General features: G+C 45.9%; 1 long non-coding RNA gene across 1 annotated transcript; it reads left to right on the top strand.

Moving 5' to 3' along the window:
- The first annotated feature begins 9620 nt into the window (after positions 1 to 9620).
- LOC144145315 (uncharacterized) lies at positions 9621 to 13020 on the top strand. Its single transcript, XR_013317474.1, has 3 exons — positions 9621 to 9734; positions 10660 to 10746; positions 11961 to 13020. It is a non-coding gene; the product is annotated as an uncharacterized LOC144145315 (long non-coding RNA).
- The last annotated feature ends 1134 nt before the right edge of the window (positions 13021 to 14154 follow it).

Below are 14154 nucleotides of genomic sequence, written 5' to 3'. Positions count from 1 at the left end.
CTGAGCGGCTACCGCGGCTGCTGGATTCCGCCATTTTTCCTCCGCCACCCGGGGATAAAACCAGAAATGACGTAAAAGAGGTCATGTGACTTCCTTGGCGTTCCCTGTTACTCCGCCGCTGGCGACGGAGCACCGAGAACTGCTCTTGGCTGCTCTCGGCGCGATCACTGGAAGACGCCAGAACTCGCGAGAGCAGTTTGGGTGCAGTTAGAAGTGCTCCTGTTCACCCAATGGAAAGCACTATAAGAAAGCTTTCGCGTTAAAACCATGTTTTGCAGGCGCTGGGGGAATTGCCTTGGTTGGGGTTTTGAGGCAGGGACGCTTTGGAAAACGGAAGTCTTTCTTGGGCTACTTAAACCCAAAAATTTGTCTGTCTGTCTGTCTGTCTGTCTGTCTGTCTGTCTGTCTGTCTGTCTGTCTGTCTGTCTGTCTGTCTGTCTGTCTGTCGGTGACATTCGATTGAGCTTCCGGATAAAAGTTAAAAGACTTCTTGAACGAGAGTTTTAAATAGGCTAAACTTTTCCAAACCACTAAATATAGAATCAAACTTCATACTTGTCGACATTCTTGAGCAAAAAGAAAACATTAGACATATTTGAGGCGAAACAATAATACATAAATGGTATTTGCCGTGTTCTTTTAATTATACCTGGCTGCTTGATTTTTGGGATCGAAAAAAAATACGCGTTGAAAACGATGTTTTAATCCAAAAATTCAAAAAGCGCTAGCGACCATCGCTGTTGCTTCACGCTGGTATTTTAATAAATCTCACCGTAAAAAAGGTTCCCATAGAGAGCACGCGTGCAGTGGAAAGCGGCAAAATTGAATTGACTGGAGCAAAACTCCACCCTGTTTATCGTGGGGGGAGAGAGATGGTGGTGGAAAACAGTGACAGATGGGCCTGGGAGAGAAGAGAGGCATTTATGTAGCAGTGGTCGCACAAGACTGTCATCTTTCGACGACGTTTGAAGCGAAGTGAGCATATATGCGGTCAATTTTTTGTGCATTAGCATCGCTCGGCGTATGCTCCACCGCAAACGTGAGACCTTACACCCGTAAAAGAATGTATATTTATTCCAGTTTAAACATGCAATAGCTAGGATAGTATAAACGTGGATGATTGGTACCTTGAGTATAGTTAAATTAAAACGCGTTACGCGGTGCGCTGGTAATTATTCTGGCTAGCAGTGGAGCAGACACTTGCAACGGAGTCGGTGTACAGTCCTCCGCTCGGATAGTAGGGATCGCCCTGAGGGTATTATACTTTCTTGTCACACTTCATATATTGAGTGCAAAATGTTTCCTCAGCAACACATTTGCGCTAAGTAGTTAAGCAAAGTGCAGTATGAAAATTCAAAAATTGAGGTTGTCCACCTAAATCGCCATTCTCAGGTGAATAACAAAAACAAAAAAAAAATACACCTGAAAAAATGTGAAAATGAAATAACAAAACCCCGCGCGTCCATCTTGCACAGCACCGTCCAGGTCTTCTGGCAAAAATAAAAAAAAAACGAATTGGGAATCAGGAATAGAATTCACAAGGATCCATTTCCTCAAGCACCACCATCAATTAACAAAAACAGCAAAAATACAATAAAAACATGTCCCCCCAATGACACCACGTAAGACTTGTGAAACGGAGAAGTGCCGTAAGGAACACTCCGCGTTAGCCGTCGAGTACAAAAATGCCGGTATAGTTGTTGTCATCCGTGCTGCGCGGCAGTGTATCACCGTGATTCCAGAGAAGCATTCAAAAGGAACAGTAATTCCACGTAAAAATGTGGCAGCGTATCTGCTTGTTTTACTAGGAATGACTTTTAAACACGACAAAGTTTCTGCCGCTAGCAGTATAACTCCTTAATCCGCCAGCTCCACTGCTGATTTTGTATTTCGCCTATATCTGTAATTCGGGTTCACTTTTTAGTTAGCCCACTTGAGAGCAGTGCGACAATACTGGAGCGCTCTCCCGTCATGGCGGGGCATTAGGAATTTTCGAGCAATCGCACAAAAGCTGTCTGGCAAAAAATGCCATCTGAGTTTGTAGTTACGAGCACCAAGAAATAATGAAACGACATGAAAGGGATTCCCATAGCGGAGGAGATAAGTTTAAAGGGAGCTTGCGATTCTGTGAGCTGAAGCGTCTCGTCCAGACACTGCGCCGAGATTTATGCTGGAATTTGTTTGCAGAAGTTCACGCTCCAGGAAGCGGAGTTCGACAACTATGTCCGGCGAGAACGCTTTTGTTTGGTGGTCCCCAGCAGGAGTACACTGGGCAGTTAGTTGTGGTAAGCGAATTAGTAATTGTGACTTCTTTCTTTCTGCGTATGCGTCGTTAGTAAGTGCACTTAAGCAAGAGGAAAACTGAAGCCCGCAATCATGCTCTTGACAGTTGGGTCAACAGCTCGTTAATATAGGAAGTCCTCGATGCATTAAAGAATTTAGATGAGGAGGTTTTTATTGCTTGAGAAATAGATTGTGCATGTCCGCCTAATTCCTGCGATGCTCTGTTCATTTTCGGATCTTTCTGTCAGCGAAGGGAGGAATGGAAGAGAACCGAAGGGCAGAGTGGAGACAGGGTGTAAACAGAGCTGCGTTCACAACGCTGGAGACGTTGCCATAGAGACCGCAAGTCGAAGAATTTCTCGTCAGCTTCTTCTGTCTCGACGGATGTGATGGCTACCACCCACGACCAACTTTACATCGGACCTGCTCAGCCAGCGGCGCTCTATGGAAGCGCTTGCGCCGAGTCTCGTTTCTCGCCCGGCCGCTAGGGGCGCTTTTACGCACTGTTGCCAAGGTAAATATAAATGGTAGCGAAGGTTCGGGCAAAAAGCGGTTCAGAACCTATTGCCAGCGACATCAGCATGGGGGCTTATGGGAGTGGCGATTGAAGCGCGACTAGGTGAGGAGGGAACAAACACTAGTAACAAAAAACCAAGTTTTGTTCAACAACAAAACAACAATTGTATTTTACGAACTATATTTATTTCTGAATCACATTTATTTAGGCACAGTGTATAAATAATTTATGAAAATGCCGTTCATTCTCAAAAACCTTTTTTGTAGCGCCCTCTGAAGAATGGCACATGTCATTGCTTTGTGATGCAGTCCTTGTAATGATCGGAAAGGCGCTCCTAAAGTTCGTCTGCTAGGAAACGCCCCTCGCGTGTTTTGGTGGTGCGCATTTGCATTCGTTTTTCCTTGTTAATTTGGTGTGCACTTAATTTTTGCTGTGCGTGGAGTTGCGAGGTGCGTTGTATCGTCGGTGAACACGTGTAGTACCGTGCCCGGCAGGCACGGTGAACTACGGGACGATGCTGCCAACGGTTGGAGCGGAGTGCTTTCGTCGGTACCTACGGAAACGATGTGCTGTACAAGTTGCAACAGCAACTCCCGTACACCTGGCGTTTTACTGCACCATTTTCCTCTCATTTCCACAGGTAACGCGAAACTATTGTACTGTTAATATGTGCACGGGGGTTGTGTAAGGGGACGTGGTGGTGCTTCGAAAAAAATGGGTCTAAAGCTTTGTTATGTCACAGTTATCTCTTGATTTCACCTCAGGCTGGCTCAGAGCAAGTTGTGTCAATTACTCTAGGACTTCTCGGCGTAGTACCACTCGAATTTAAACGAGTCGCTTTAATTGTCTATCTCAGTGTCTTCTCTATTGCATTGCAACGCTTGTAGTGCTCGTTGCTTCCCGCACTTGTATGCGCAGGTATTATTTCCATCGCAGTACTGTGTTGTGCTGCTCCGTGCTGCGCTGCTGCCAGATCTTTCCTGCTATGTGCTTTTACATACTGCCGTCGCTTTCGTTTGCATTGATCAATTTTTCTTCTTTTTACTTATCTGTTGCGACACTTGCCTAATAATGCAACCAGGAAATTGCAGTCGTGAATGCTGAGTGAACTTCTGTAGAAACCCTTGTCTACTTGATAAGACGCCGGGACAGCTGCAGTGTGCTCGCTGCACTTTCGTGAATCGGCATTCCTGCGGACCGGTTTTCTACGTCAAGATGCAGTGCCTAGTTCTTTTCTCTTGTTTCGAAGTAGTTCTGCTGTTGACGCTTTCATTGCTCATAATGCTATGTGTTACGGGTAAAGTAAATTTTTCGGCGCGTAAGGAAAATCATAATGCATGTAGTGCCCACGAATATTTTGTACTTATTGTATACGTGCTCATTTTGTGCAGTGTGGTAAATTTGTTTTATGTTCATCTTGGAATAAAATTCAAATGTCTTGATTATAGCATGACTTTGCGTTATTTCTTCTCTTAGAACAGAAGTACACAAACTGAGCAAGCATTATATAACCTTGATCTATACTTAAGGCACGCACGCCTACCTGCGTATGTGCGACGCAATTAAACTTAGCAGTGGCGTTGGTAGAAATTGGTATCGGGGTAAGGAGTGGGCACGTTTTTTATATAAAAGGGGGGCCGGGGAGAGTGGTCAAGTGTCATTTTGGGCTCTGTATCCCAAGGCAGAAAAAAATTCCGGTCGGGGGGGGGGGGGGGGGGCGGTGTACGTTTGCCACCCGCTGCAATCAAAATAAACAACTGATTGCTTTTATACAGCAGTGGAAGGCATGAATACAGAATAAAGGTTCAGAGAAGATGCAAGATGCTTTTATAAACACCGAGGCGAATCGTACGACAGTATGCTAAAGTGCGTTTCTCTAGTCACGAGTATAAGCTGGCGTTGACTTGAAGCACGCACGCCAAGGGCTCGCCAACTTGCGTCAGATGGCAATGACATGAGCCCTCAGCGATCAGAGTCCTGCTAAGGCTATTTTGAAGTCAAATATTCCCGCTAATGCCACCAAAATGACGTCACTTTCTGACCGGATCTTGCGTCACATCCTGTTTATTTTTTGTTCCGCCGGAAGTGTTCCCTCCTCACACAGATGGCGCTAAGCCCCATGAGCAGCTTAAGAGCCGCCATTTTCTGAACGTATGGGCTTCTATGGAAGCTTCGCTACCAGTTATATTTACCTTGCTGTTGCGGCGAGCAGCGGCTACGCTTGCAGTGCGTGCTCGGGCGCTAGTAGCACCCGTCTGGCGCGGGAATTCGTGTTTAATCACACTTCAGTTAATTGATGGTCGTGCTACCACCACCACTTGCACGCGTTATGGAATCGAGTTTGCACGAATAAAAATCGCAAGGAATGGGAATGTCAAAGGCCAACTTTTGATACTGATGGGCAACAAAATCAGTTACACGCATCCAATACCACTGGTGAAGCGAGTAAACGTGATTACCGACATGGTTAGAGGTTAGTGATACAAGTGTTGCATGAAACTATTTTCTTTACTTTTCTTGTTACACGTTTGAAGTTAGGAAATCGTTTACCAAAGGACTGTAATATTAATCATCATCATCATCATCATCATAAGGCAACTTTATTGAGTGTTTGTGGGAGTAATGCAAGAAGTATTTGATCCGATAGCCCTAGGCTAGTGTCCGGTCAAAAACCGAAATGCGTGATTAGATTCATGTTTTTAAATGCAGAGCATTTCTTAGCCTCGCCTCTTCCTGCGTCGGACGGCGTCAACAGCTCCGCGTCCGCAGCAGGTGCGCCTCTCCTCCTTCCCTCCTCTCTCTCAACAGCAGCTGGCGCGCGCATGCGTCGTAGTCAGCCCATTCGCTCCGTCGCGGTCTCGGCGTAACAGGCGCGTGATAGCACCGCGGTGGGGCGTGAAAGGGCGCGCGCTGCTTGCGCATGCGCGCTCTCCCCCCCCCCCCCCCCCCCCGTACTGCTCTCCCTCAACTGCGCGCGCTGCAAAAACAAAGCGGCTAGCGGTCGCTCGTGCTTCAGTCACTGCGTTGCTCCTTCCTTCCTTGGTTGACGCTCGCTCCACCTTAACGCGGCTTTACTCTCCTCTCTCTACCCCAAACCAACACCAAGGCAACTACGACCCAACTACCCACCCTAACGCGACTTCACGCAGCGTTAACGACCCCCAATGCTCTGCATTTACTCGTGTTCCCCTCGCGGGAAGGCGCGGGATTTTTTTTTTTCGTTTTACTTTCGTCAATGCTTTTATTGGTTTGTTTTATTCATGACTCACCATTTATAGCGATCGGTAATTGAAGCAGCTCCTGAAACTTACGTCGGCATTGTAGTGCATTCGTTGTGGCAGGTACAGTTTCCGGTAATTTTATACTGCAGTTTTTTAAGTGCGAATGCACTTCTTAAGCGACCCTGAACCTGCGTCCACCGGCGATGTCCGCGCACGTGGAGATGGGCGCGCGCAGCCTGGCCGCTGACATGGCACATACCCACGTGGGGGATTGGCCAGGAATCTCCTCGTCTTCCTTGGCAACGGGGGGAGATGGGCGCACGCTGCCTGGCCGCTGACATGGCACATACCCACGTGGGGGATTGGCCAAGAATCGGGCGTGTGAAGGGCTAATGCACCCGCTTAAAGGAGTACTGACACGAAATTTCAAAGCTGAGATCCGCTCTAGCAATCAAGTACAACGACAACACTAATAGGTGTCTGTGAATAAATGCATCTTTCTTTCTTTGTAGTTGTGTGTGTGTGTGTGATCTCTCTTTCGCGAACATTACCGAACCGCGCAAATTCAACTCGTGCATTCGCACTTTCACATTCTTCCCCTCGGGGAAATGCGGGGAATTTTTTTAGAAATTGGACAAAGATTACATATTATTTGAGAAAAAGTGGTCCTAATAAAAGCCCTCCGATGTAGAAGTTATATTACCAAACTAAGGGCTTCTATATCTATTATGTGACCTGGAAAAGAACAAAATTACGCAGCTCCACCCAGTGGGAAATCTGCTAAAACATCGGGACTCTTGTTTCGGCTCGAACGACAACGTGCGCTCGCCCGAGAACGCACTCGGGCGCTCGTTCTCCCTTAGCGGGAGGAGGAGGAACCCGCCCCTCCAAGACCACTGCACCCTCTATTAGTGGGTCGGGGAACCAGTTTCTTCGAAGCCGCCTACGTGATGCACGATCTAGAGCAGACTTACGAAAACTGCGCTGTTAAAATATGTCAAGGCTTCATGACTCGAAGCATCTGTTTATTAGTGTTTTTGTCACAGCCATCATGATTGAATCCACATCCAGCATAAAACCCAGGTGCAGTCGGTGCTTGGTGCTTTAAGATGGTGAATACTAAATGTTTTTTTTTAGAAAATGATATGTTCAACACTCAATAATCACATTACAGCAGGATGCCCAGTTCGGCATTTCCACTTGGTACAGAGTTTGCTCGAGTTGGAGCAGAGTGAAGTGTCCACACGCGTTGCTCTGGCCAGCAGAAACAGTGGACGACATAAGTGCGTCGTTCTAAGTCTGCGATTGTGAAGATTTCGAAATTAGAGGACGCTCTTAACACTTTGTACGGCTGGTTATTTCACCTGAAACATTGAACTTGGTGCCAGCACGTTATTTAATTCGTGTCAGCGTTACAAATAACGCGATGTCACTTTATTTTTGAATGAAATAGTTTAGTGTGGCTGTTTGGCGCAGACATATTCAAGCTGAAACATTTTGTACAAGCATGTTCGTATATTTCTGGCTCTGCCTTTTAAATTGTATGGTTGCTCGGTTGTCAGCGGGCACAAAGTACTACAAGTACAAGCACAAATTGTCTACACAAGGAAAAAATTTACAGCGCTGGACAACGCTGCCTAAATGACGGTGTAAGGGAAAATGGGGCTTAGCCGCACCTAATATGCGTTTGCGCTTCTACTTTAGAAGACACGGCTGGTAGGAAAGATCCTTATCACCACTAAATTGTGAAATGTAGGAAGAAAAAGGTGTACCCAAGAAACCTCATGGGAGCGCTGACCTTGGAGCATGGTCAGAAAGGAAAGATCAACACCCACTGTGGAATGTAATTCGCTGGGCCCTATATATGCTTGACTCTGCCAGATCTTGACCGCCTTCCTGAATCTTTTTCTGATTTTCCTGCACTTTCGTCTGCGCGGCTGGAGTGAATGAAAGGCTACCAGAAAGATCTCTTTGGCGCCGTATCCCTTCCGCAGCACCCAGGCAGAAACGAGAATTAGGCATCTTATATGGAACATATACGGTGTCGGACAGGGCGTGGAAATATTTAAACTCACCATATCTATAAGGAGCCAAAAATAGCCGTGTGATGTCGCCGCACTAACGTTCTCGTCTCGACGAGCTCCAAAAATTCAACAATTTGGCGAGAAATTGCCAAATTTTGTAACCCTGCCCGCCAAGTCGTGTAACGCAAACAAGAAATCTCTGATTTTTGAGCATGAGACTATGGTGACGTAGCCAAAGACGACGCAGCTGTCTTTAAGGAAAAACAACTTTATTGGAGGGAACTTGTGTTCCCCTAACAATTCGAAAAATACACAGGTGGCAAAGCAGCAGCCAACGAGTGTCGGTAGAGTTCCTGTATATAGAGTTCCTGTATATAGAGTTCCTGTCGGTAGAGTTCCTGCACAGGCGAGTGTCGGTAGAGTTCCTGTATATAGCTCCCTTAGGGGAGCAGCATAGAATTTCTTATAGTATACGCTAGAGAGGAATTTGGCGCTAGCGTCTATGCGGCTCACATCAAGGTCATCTGTGTCGTCATGGGCCGCCATTATACATCGCGCTCGCCTTAGTTTCATCATTGGCTTGGATTGGAACGTTTTAGTGACCGCCACAAAAACACTGCCACAAAAAGTGCCACAAAAACACGAAGAATAGTGTGCAATTAAGTAAGCGGAAAACAAAAACAGGCTCTTTTAAAACTAAAGAAAAAAGAAGTAAAGCGTATTTTTGCCGGAGCGGTTGTGCCTGCTATTCCGCAGGCCAAGGTTGTAGTTACGAACAATGTTAATATTTGGGGGGTAACTCATTAGAAACTATGATTTTATTACTTTTACCATTAGTTCAAATCACAAGTTGTTTGAAGAGCTTCAAATGATTTTTGAGCGTGCCTATGAAAACGTTGCCTTCGTGGTGAACCGGTGCACGGCGACCGCCAGCTAGTTTAACAACAAAAAAAGAAAACGTGGCGTTAAGCAGTCGTGCACGATGGCAAGATAGAATTCATACAAGCGCCCGTATCTGCCGTATATTGTCTTCGTCGAAGTATGTTTTGTTTCTTCTTTTCGTCGGCTACAAATATCGCGGCGGCATATTCCCGCTCAGTCATACGTCCTTCGACTGCGGCATGAGCAATGTCAGGTGCGATCACGCATTGCCTGCTGTTTCACTGAACACGGCTACCAGAGAAACGGGAGGATTTCGGCTTCCTTGTAGCTCGTAAACGTGTTAATGCATAGTGAAGAAAGCAAATCCCAAAAACCCCTTAAGAATCCAATTTTCATGCCAAGCCCAAGCCATAAAGGGGGTGTTCCCATGAACCCCCATGTCGACATGGTTTACGAGACGCAGTTTCCTCTCTAGTATACTTACTAATGGTATATTCGGCTGGGCGCTCCGGACCTCCGAGCCGGAGCGGCTGGATCCGGAGGCTCCTCTTGGTCCGAGTCGGAGACACGGCGCGCCAGCCGAACACTTGGACATTTTCGAGAGCGGTGACAGGGCGGAAGTTGTGGCAGAGGGAACTTCCGCGACGCCGTCGATATTAGCGCCGCCGCATTCGTCCCCGCCACGCCGGTCGTCAACAAAGAAGATGGCTGCCTTCAGCGACGCTGCTACAGGTGCGCAGTTTGTAATGATCTCTTCCGAAAACACTGCATCGCCAGCACAACGACTGTTAAGCACCCTCGTTGACGGTAAGTTCAAGGCTATTTTGTTTGCAAGCGTAAGCCTCGCAGTAGTGTATTAGAGCGCATAGGCGCGAGTGAACCCACGAGACCGCTCGTCGGGAAAAGCGCGCCAACAGTTGAAGTACTGCCTGACAGCGTTGCCGCCGGAATGCGGAAATCGTAGGTGTGATGAAGTAATATTCGCGTGGTGTACTGTGCGTTTCTAGCTCAGTCCAGTCTTTCTACGCTTTTTTAATTACCAGTTATTCACCAACAGGCTGCGTGTTTAACTTGTACGAACGAATAACAGTGGCGCTCGATGGTTGAGGCATTTGGCGCTCACTGCGGCTTTGCTCCATGCCACCGCGGTTGTTGCGTTAGTGCGGGGCGCTTATCCGCAATTCAGAGCAGAATTTATACTGTAAACATTGAAAATTCAGATGGCCTTAAGTAAGTTGTTTGTTACGCCTGTACGGAAGCCAAGCGGCATCGGTACGGGTGAAATGTATGCACTTTCTTTGTTTATTTTTGCCGGGCGGCATTACGGAGGCATTTTGTGGAAATACTGCGCAAAAAAACAAAATTAACGGACAGCGCTCGTTTCTGTCAACTTGGTATTTGTGTATTGACCATTTCTTGAGCTGTATTTTCACGAAATGCATATGCTCCGACTAGCATTCGTGCTTGTTGATTACGAAGGCATGACGATTACTTAACCTGAATTGGAACTCAGCTGAGTCAGTTACGTGGGTTGTCTGCAGTACATGAAATTATTTTTCACATTGTCAATGCTGATTCAGTGTAACTGTCCATTGGATTTAAACGTGTATTCATCAGTTACAGCAACAAGTAATTTTAGTGTACAACGTTAACAAAGCGCACACGTCAGGTTCCCGTTATTTAGTAAAACTGTGTCTCACATTTTTATAATGTTCTCATGGCTGTTCAACAGGGGGTGGGCAAAGCTCAAGCTTCGACGACCTGCTCGACGCAGATGTGCCAAACGAGGAACCGACGAGCCCGGGTGCAGTGTCAAAAGGTATGTCGATCTCACAGCAAATATCTTTTAGCGTTGCTGACAAATGCATGAAGACTGGAGATCAATAGGTGCTTTATTTTTTCGATGTAGGTTGATCCCTAGGCCATAATCGAGGTGAAGGTGCAAAGTTTTACTGAAATATATGGCATGGGAGGCCGTAATGGCTCACATTTCTTGAAAAGTGGTCGCCCTATACATGAATAAATACGGTACATGCTTGCACAAAATGATCTCCTTTTGTCATGAATATAGGTCGACTAACTTAGTTTTGGGTCATATTTCTTGAAAGCGATCACCCTATAGGCTCCTTGTACTGTTGTTTCGAGACCGTAGCGGCACCTAACAGTGGCGCCGTTGATATGTTGGTCCACCTGAAGGAGCCCTATTACGGGGAGGAGATTTTGCCGCAGTCAGAAAAAATCTAGCTTGAATGCGTACATGTGTGTATTGCTGTGTATATGGCTACCACAACGTTTAAAAAACGCGGAAGGCAAGCTTCCGAAAAATTATTTGTTGGTTCCCTTGGAGACCATACGAAGCGGAAAGAGGTCAGCAGTGGATCGGCGCACCGCGACGTGCGATGTAAACAATGCCGACTTCTGCCCATAAACGTTTATTTTTTTTTTTTTGCTGTTTTGTGCGACTGTAGCGTACCTTTGGTTATTGTTTTTCTCTGTGTGTCCGCTATCAGACCAAGCGGGGAATGGTGACAGCCAGTGCCTTGCAAAAGGGGCATATGCAGCGCACACTTTATTTTAAATAAAAAGAGAACGGTTGTCAGGCGCACAGAGTAAGCCCCAACGATCTTCCCTGTGTGCTATGGAAGACGAGGAGTAACGGTTGACACGAAGCTGCAGGTATTCAACGAAAGACCACTGCTAGCTAAACAGATAAATATATATGCGCGCGAGTCACCTTGCAGCAGTTGCAGTGTCCGGGTTTCTTTTTTTTTCCCGCAGAGCTTGCCTGCCAGCCCAGCGCTTTAGTTTTGGGTTTCTTCTATGTTTTAACGATTCACATGCTTGTTGCCTATCCTGCATTACGGAGCTCATCGCCTTTACCCCTTCGAAACGCGGATCTTCATCCTGAGTGTACAGTGTACACTCCATTGTTTTTATGTCCGTGCTCAGTATAGGTTAATTTTTTATAAAACATTCACTCACCTTCCTCTGATAGGTGGCTAATTCCTATTCACGCATTTTTTTTCTTGACAGTGGCATGGACCCCTGGAGAAACAAGGCTGCTGTTGGACTGCTATGCCCGCTACTCGCCCAAAGTAGGTCCACTCAATAAGTTTAAAAGCAAGCGGGACATGTTCGGCCAGATTGCTCGGGACATTTTTCGTGTACTCGGTGTATCGCGCACAGCAGTGCAGTGTGAAACTCGTTTCAAGACCCTGGCAAAACGGAAAAGAAGCGAAGACAAAAACAACAGAACTTCAGGTAGAGCTCCATGCCATGTGTCATATGAAGAAGAATTTGCTGCCATTAAGGCTATCGACGACAGCTTAGAACCAGAGGTTTTGAGGGGTGTAAACAAGGTCCTGTACAAAACCACTTCATCAACTGCCAGCAACGGGAGGTCATGTCGCAGCACGCAGAGTAATTCAGATTTGGAGAATGATGGAGAGGCTGCGAACATTCCCCCTGGTGCGTCCCCTGAAGAAATTTCGACTGGACAAGAAGTTGCAGAGATGCCCATGAAGAAGCGAAAAGCTGATAGGAACTTGCGTGCTAGCCTGCCCAGGACACAACACATGGCACTGTTTTTTGAAGAGATGCGAAAGATGAACGAAGAAAAAGAACAGAGGAAGGAAGAACGAGAACGTAGGAGGGAAGAGCGGCACCAGGAGTTGCTTACAGCACATGCTCGGCACATGGCAGCTATCCAAGAACTCCTAAAGAAAGATTGTGCACCATAAGACATTCGTTTCCAGTGCTTTGGTTTTATTTTATTTACTAGTTTTAAATTTGATCTGAAAAATGGCACTTGTGTACTAATGCAAGATGTGCAACATTTTTTAGTTCAAACTGTTTTTTCCCTGGAAGTTTCGAGTTGTGATGTTCTGCGCTCCTGTAAGTTTTTTTCTGTGGTTGCAGTTGTATTCGTATTTTATTATGCAGCACAGTCACTTTTTTTTTCTCCTCTTCAGTGTTGCAGTTGGGCTATAATCAGTTGTGCAATATATTTATTTTTATAAGCTTGTAGTATTGTGCTTTTATCGTTCTGGAGTATTTTGTTTTTTCGAGGTTGCACTTTTGTTCCTATATCTGAGTGTGGGGTACATTTTACTGTGTAAAATTTTTTTTGTAGCAGTTTGCACACTGTTATGCAAGGATTACTTTTCTCTGGTGACAGCTGCATTCCCATGTTAATGTGCAGCAAATGTTTTAAAATTTTGACTACTCTTTTTTGTTTTGCACTTCAAGTATTCAGTTGCGCTAGTATTCAAATGTGCAATATATTTTACTTTTACAAGGTTGTTGCAATGTTACCTCTCCATTTTTTGTGATGCTGCAGCAGTGTTCCTACATTTCAATGTGTAGTACATTTTTACTTTCATGAACTATTCAATCTAATACGTTATTGCCATTTCGTCCTGGTTAGCAGCTTTAGATGGCCACAAAAAGACCGGGCCATTAAAAAGCTGTTTGAGTGACTTTTTTTCTGCAAGCAAATAATACAACAATGTTCGCTGTTCATTTTTATTGCTTCACTGTGCAATACATTTTAATCAATGAAAATACAACAATGTTTGCTGTTGAATTTTTGCTTCACTATGCAATAAATTATTTTAACCAATGAAACACACCCTTTTGTTAATTGTCCTCAACAGTATGTACACTGTCCTTCAATGCACACCTCAGGTTGTTTCCACTGCCTTCTCAGAACAGCTGGGCCAAATTGTCCCTTTTCAGTTCTCCCAAGCGGCGAAGCGCACCTTCACGTGCAGTTTGACTTGGCTGAGATGCCTGTAGCTCCGCCTGGTTGCCTCGGTTGTGCACATCAAGGTCCTCGGTTCTTTCTTCTCGTTCCGCATCAGTCAGGAGGTCGTCCACAGTGCAGTCACCTGCTTCTAGGCAAATGTTATGGAGAACACAGCAGGCAACAATGAACTGTGTGATCTTGTCCACCGTTGTGAACTCTACGTATCGAAGTTGTCTGAATCGTTGCTTCAGCAAACCAAACGCGTTTTCAATTTTCACTCTTGTGACAGCATGGCGGTGGTTGTATGCGAGTTTTGCTGGTGTCATGGTCCCGTAGTGCTTGTAAGGCGTGAGCAAATGTTCTCTGATGGGGTAAGCAGCGTCGCCGAGGAGGTGGTATTTGTTGATCTCGCATATTGTTGGCAGATCTTCATGTACCAAGGACAGCCTCAGAACTCTCGCATCGTGAATTTTTCCTGGT

The sequence above is a fragment of the Haemaphysalis longicornis genome, unplaced genomic scaffold (genome assembly GCF_048455015.1).
Source record: "Haemaphysalis longicornis isolate Haplotype H1 unplaced genomic scaffold, Haemaphysalis longicornis Haplotype H1 scaffold_7, whole genome shotgun sequence".
Taxonomy (NCBI): Eukaryota; Metazoa; Arthropoda; class Arachnida; order Ixodida; family Ixodidae; genus Haemaphysalis; species Haemaphysalis longicornis.
The sequence above is the reverse complement of the archived record's forward strand: the minus strand, read 5'-3'. Positions and strand labels throughout refer to the sequence as shown.